This window comes from Oryza glaberrima, chromosome 2, assembly GCF_000147395.1.
Source record: "Oryza glaberrima chromosome 2, OglaRS2, whole genome shotgun sequence".
Taxonomy (NCBI): Eukaryota; Viridiplantae; Streptophyta; class Magnoliopsida; order Poales; family Poaceae; genus Oryza; species Oryza glaberrima.
The window spans coordinates 34411336-34417607 of record NC_068327.1 but is presented as its reverse complement, the minus strand read 5'-3'; the positions used below and the strand labels follow the sequence as shown (position 1 = coordinate 34417607).

Sequence of the window (6272 nt, the reverse complement as noted above, 5' to 3'; positions counted from 1 at the left end):
GGCTCACTTTTTCTAAGTAATGGGGAAGAGGACTGAAACATGCCACTGAAAGACTCTACTGAGACAAAAAGATGGGCTGTCAAAAAGGTAGAGGAGGTAGGATGGGCAGTTGGTCAGATCTAGTATGGATCGTACATGGACGATAGTTGGAGTCGGCGGCTCTCCTAGGCTTCCCTCATCTGGGATCCCTGGGGAAGAGGATCAAGTTGGCCCTTGCGAATAGCTTGATGCACTATCTCCCTTCAACCCTTTGAGCGAAATACCCCTTTTTTTATCCATTTTTTATTACCCCAGAGGGGCCCGCCCTGGTGGGACCGAGAGAAAGAAAGGACGGGGGGGCGACCATGCATGGCACTTCTCGACCGTGTCTCCGAGGGACAGTTGAACGAGCGACTCATGAATGCGTCCGGGTCGGACGAGCCAATAGCTCGAACGTGTTCGGTCAGTTTTTTGAGCAAGAATCACAGCATTACCTTACCTTCACCATGATACGGACTCCAAGTTTTTATGGCAGAGCACGAGGAGTTTCCTTCAATATGATGATGAGAATGGAAACCAGAAGCACGACTGGGTCTTCGTAGTCCGGGATCATACTTATATATCAGTCACAGTAACGTAAGCATGAGACTTTTTGGTAGTACCGGTGAACCAGATGGCCGCGGCGAGGGAATCTGGGACGGAGGACTCGTAATATCTCTATAGATCTGGCAAAAGCGAAAGACCCCTAACGTCAGGGGCTGACCACTGAGCTCACTCAGGCCGGTCGTTCAAATCTTACCTCCATCTCGGTACAACGAGAAGGAGTTTACTATGGTCAGTGCAGTGAGATTTGTGGAACTAATCATGCCTTTACGCCTATCGTCGTAGAAGCGGTGACTTTGAAAGATTATGCGGATTGGGTATCCATCTTGGTACTGTTGATGGCAGTACCGCTCAACTACGAGATGCTTGAAAGTCGATGTATCAATAATGTTCCCAAGAGTAGCATCGAGCCTCGAAACGGCAAGCCATGCTTCAAGCTAAGTCAGTATGGATCTAATTGATTGCTAAACTGAAGGCTCTGTCGAAGATTCTCATTCTGAAGCAGGTGCCTAGCTCTGGAAGGATGGGCGGGATCATACCTATTTGAAGAACATTCTGTAACACTTGTTTTTGAGTGGGGAAGGAAAAGAAGCACACAAGCGAACAACCATCTAACCGTCAGTCTGAACTCCCAGTCCATCAGTAAGAAAAAGCTTCCGTTTCCATCATTCAGCAGTGGAATGTCTATCGTGATAAACCGTGTGATTTGAGCCTATCTATAGCTAGAACAGTGTGATTCTATAAGCTAAGCAGATGAGGCAACAAAGAACCTAACCGTCCTCTCTGATTGACTTCATCAGAAGATTCCTATGGTCTGGTTTACCTTTCTTCTTTCCTTGCAACCTTGGATCGATATGGTTCATTCCTGGGCTATGCTCTTTCAACGGTTGACAGAAGAGGGGGACGGGCAAGGATGATCAGACTGCTTGGTTCGTCAGAGGTATTAAAAAAAACCTTCTTTTTGGTCTTTTCTTTCTTGCCGCCACTTTGTGCCGCTGCAATGAGAGCGTAAGTTGCGGAATTTTTTCTTTATTCTTTTTTGTTTTGGTGCGCTCTTCCTTTTTTGAATTAGAAAGAAGGGTTCAGTGGGAGGGCAAGGGGTAGTTAAGTTTTAGGTTGGCTCTTTTTTTTTTACTGACTTTTTTTTCGGTGTAATTTAATAAAGAAGTAGCAATTGTTCATTTCATTTTTTTCTTCTTTTCTTTACTCAATCCAGCGAAGAAAAAGCAACTCCTTTTCCCCCCCTTCTTGCTTTGGGGGGTGGGCGCAGTTGAAAATAAAATATATAACGCGTAGTTGCAAGCTTTCTTTCGTGAGCTAGCTATGTTTGCTTCCTCTTTTCCTCTCTGTTTCGGATGTCAACCCAATCTCTGATTCAAGTCCATAAGTTCCTTTTTTATAGCTCCTGTTGCTCTTCTCTGGCTAGGATCTCACTTATATGGCCTTTTTTTTCTTTTATATATTATATAGTAAGCTTCAATAGATAGCGTAGTAGGTGCTGTCTCTATTTACTTTCTTTCTTACGCCTAGGTGCTACCTTCTTTCCAGTTCCGTAAGTCCCATAGAGTTATTTTTTATTTTTGATTCCCAAACAAGAGTCCTAATTCCTATCCGGTCTACATTCACTATTCTTCATAGGCACTGCGCTGGGTCGGTAGGTTGCTGTTCGCTGGGTCGGTAGGTTGCTGTTTTGACTTTTTTCTTCTTGCTTTAATCCAGTCGCTCGATAGGACTTCCCGTAACCCGAAAAGGTTGGTTCTTCCCCTACAACCCCTACCCCTCCAAGGCAGTACTCTTCATCGGCAACACAAAACGAGGGTTTCGCTCATTATAGGACTTGACCAAACATCTCACGACACGAGCTGACGACAGCCATGCAGCACCTGTATGAATTTTTTAGTAGTAAGTTGATTCACTTACTATTTATTATAGTACAGAGAACATTCTCCTCTTGTTCCTCAATCTTCGGAGAATGCGGCGTTGGATTAGAGAAAGTTCTCTGTTCCGAACATTTCCTGGAAGTAGACGACACGTTTTAAATCTTAATGCAGGCATGGCATATTTCATTGAATCAGTCTTTTTCGCCACATCGCGTATAAAGGGAATCGAACCCAACTCTTCCACTGGAATCGAACCACTCTGTTAGGATTTAGAGTCCAACGCGCAAAGCTAAAGAGGATTTCGAGTCCTCTGCTCTAACCAGCCAGAACCTAGAATACGGTCCCGAAGAGGTTCGAAAAGGCGTACATGAGTTCCTCCTACATAAGGGTTGTCCTCTCAATTGAATGTTACCAACTTGTCCATTAATAGTAAGGAACCCAGGGATATCGGGACAGTACTAAAAGGTCGGGGCTCACCCGATTTCATGCGTTTACGAACACATGCCAGAAACTGCAACTTGAATGCCGGAAACCCAGCACCCAGGAAAGAAGCACTTTCATCACTTCGCTAACTGCTCGTTCAAAGGAAAGATCAGAGGGCGATCAACCCTTTTTTTCTTTCATATTCGATTGGGTCCCGATAATATTTGATATTCATTCCCTTGCGCCTACGCATACGTTTTCTTGCTTTTCCCGCATTTATTCGTTTACTTTTTCGTATCACTAATTCAGGAAAGTCCTTATCTGTCGACTTTTCCACTATCAACCCCAAAAAACCCAACTCTGCCTTACGTAAAGTTGCCAGAGTACGATTAGCCTCTGGATTTGAAATCACTGCTTATATACCTGGTATTGGCCATAATTTACAAGAACATTCTTGCGCCAGCCTATCAAGCAAGCCGAATAGGCGCGCCTGGATGATCAATTCCTTGGTTTTTTCTTACCTGACCGAGAGACGGGGCCGATAGAGCATATTCCGGACAAGTTGGTTCGATTCGCAGTTCACTTTCTATAAGATAACAAAACAGCAGACAAAAGGTTCTAGCCCCATGCCAAATGTGTCCGAAAAAGAAGAGCAAAGCAAAGGTAGCATGACCAAAAGTGAACCAACCCCTTGGACTGCTGCGAAAAACACCATCTGATTTCAAAGTAGCCCGATCTAATTCAAAAATTTCCCCTAATTGGGAACGCCTCGCATATTTTTTTACAGTAGCAGGATCACCCCCAGACCAAGTAGTCGATCTGCCAGCACCATCAAGCAGGTACCGAGGTATTTGAACCTCCGCTTTCAGTAGTTTGATACTCGGGCTTCAGTAGCCGATAGGAGGCCTAGCCCCAGGAATCAATAAAAAACAAGTGCTAAGTTTCATTTCAGATCAGTGAATAAACCGAAAAAAGAGACCTTTCTCACTCGGCGCCGCACTATGCTCCGCTTCAACAAATGAGAGTTTTCGGTGGAACCCGATATATATATCGGTTCACGGTGCATTGCCACTCGAAATCAAGATATTGGAATTGGGTTAGTCAATCGATTCATAACCACCTTTCGAGCACAGCCATTTCGAGCACAACCAATATATATTAGAACCCCCTTTACTTGCCGGAGCACATCTTGGATCTGTCAATTACGTTATGGTCGGAGTTCCACTCAGTACCTTGCCTTGGTAGGAAACTAGAATATTCGTTGTCCAAAATGGAATGAATGAAATGTATCTAAGAAGAAAGGAAGCCATGCTCCATCCTGTTTATAAAAAGAACATCACCTCCCTTTTTGGTTAGATACCGCTCCGTTAGGTACTAATGCTTCTACCTATCACCCTCCGGGTGAGTTTGAGCTCAATGACCAGATTCCCGCTATTATAAGTTCGAAGAACTTGCAGCTGATCGATTGCAAGCTTGTCTAGCTTTTCCTCTTCCCCACCTAAACGAATGAAATGGATGCTCTGACTCCCGCACTCGGGAAAAGGGGAGCTACTTAAACTGACAACTCTATGCTATCTTTTAGATTAGGCCCGGAAAACTCTTAGCTACTTTTAGGTTGGGATCCAGCGAGAGAAGATTGAGCTACGCCCTGTACTACGTTACTTCCGGATTCACTTATGGGTGTACTGCTAAACTTTCAAGCTCGGAGTTATGGATGTACTGCTAAACAGCCAAGGTCGGAGCTTTTTTCAATAAGAGTTGAAAGCAAATTGGTAATATAAATGCTATTACTTAATTAACCATTTTTGGATGCAACACATGAAACAAAGAAGTAGTAGTTATCAATGAATGCTTTGACATGAGAATCCCATACCCTTTTGTTCCTTTGCATTGAAGGATCTTTGTTCGGCTAGTGAATTGAAAACTCAGATTTAGGGAGTCCCAACCCTGTGAAGCTTAACAGACAAAGAAAACGATAGAGACTTCCGGGTATTGGGTGACGACCTTAATGAATCAAGTATTCAGGTGGCATCAGAAGCTTGTGATTTAGTTTTTGATGCAGCAAGTCAGGGAAAAAGCTTCTTAATTGTTGGTACCAAAAAAAGAGCAGCGGATTTAGTAGCATCAGCTGCAATAAGGGCTCGTTGTCATTATGTTAATAAAAAGTGGTTCAGTGGTATGTTAACGAATTGGTCGATTACTAAAACTAGACTTTCTCAATTTAGAGACTTAAGAGCAGAAGAAAAGATGGAAAAATTCCACCATCTCCCAAAAAGAGATGTGGCAATCTTGAAGAGAAAATTATCTACCTTGCAAAGATATCTCGGCGGGATCAAATATATGACGAGGTTGCCTGACATTGTGATCGTCCTCGATCAGCAAAAAGAGTATATAGCTCTTCGGGAATGTGCCATTTTGGGGATTCCTACTATTTCTTTAGCCGATACAAATTGTGACCTAGATCTCGTTTGACCTTAGAACGCTAAGAGGTTAGATTTTCTATTTTTATTTTAATTTAAAAAGAAGTTTAGTTAATTCATTAAGGTTATGCTTATACCATGTAGAAGGTTCCATCGGAACAATTATTATTTATTTCAAGCTATTTCGGCTCTTTCTTAATCTTCGAAAAGAAAGAAATTTCGTAATGGAAAGGTAGGATGAAAAAAAAGAAAAAATCAAAAGGAAGTGTGGAAAAAATGACAAGAAGATATTGGAACATCAATTTGAAAGAGATGATAGAAGCGGGAGTTCATTTTGGTCATGGTATTAAGAAATGGAATCCTAAAATGGCCCCTTAAATCTCGGCCACTACGAAGAAATTCCGGGAGTTACGAAAGAAGCTTCGGACTCATATTGTTCATGGGTTGAGAGCGGGAGTTGAACTCTAGGAGGTCGAATTCCCCTTGTTCCTCAGTAGCTCAGTGGTAGAGCGGTCGGCTGTTAACTGACTGGTCGTAGGTTCGAATCCTACTTGGGGAGATTTGATTCATTCTTCAATGTAAGAATAAAGAATTGAATTAAAGGGCTTGCTTTGACCCTTAGGAGTAGGTAACCCGTTCGCTATCCTTGTTTCTATTGCATTTTATCTCATCGTATCACATGGGGAAACTTGCAAGTAAAGTTTGGGGGGAGGCGGGCGTCGACCCAACCTTATGAGTATTCTTTCACTGACTCGACTGAAAAAATCTTTTTTGATAAGCTCTTCGAAGGCCAAAGCTACTTGGTGCCATCTTTATTTGGAGTTGTTACGAAAAAGGGCGGGGGAAAGTCAGTGCCAAATGCATGGCAATCCTTGGTAGAGCTTATTTATGATTTCGTGCTGAACCTGGTAAACGAACAAATAGGTGGAAATGTTAAACAAAAGTTTTTCCCTCGCATCTCGGTCAC

The 6272-nt window shown here is 42.9% G+C and overlaps 1 non-coding gene across 1 annotated transcript; it reads left to right on the top strand.

Moving 5' to 3' along the window:
* Nucleotides 1–5792: 5792 nt before the first annotated feature.
* On the top strand, nt 5793–5864 carry TRNAN-GUU (transfer RNA asparagine (anticodon GUU)). Its single transcript has one exon. It is a non-coding gene; the product is annotated as a tRNA-Asn (tRNA).
* Nucleotides 5865–6272: the final 408 nt, after the last annotated feature.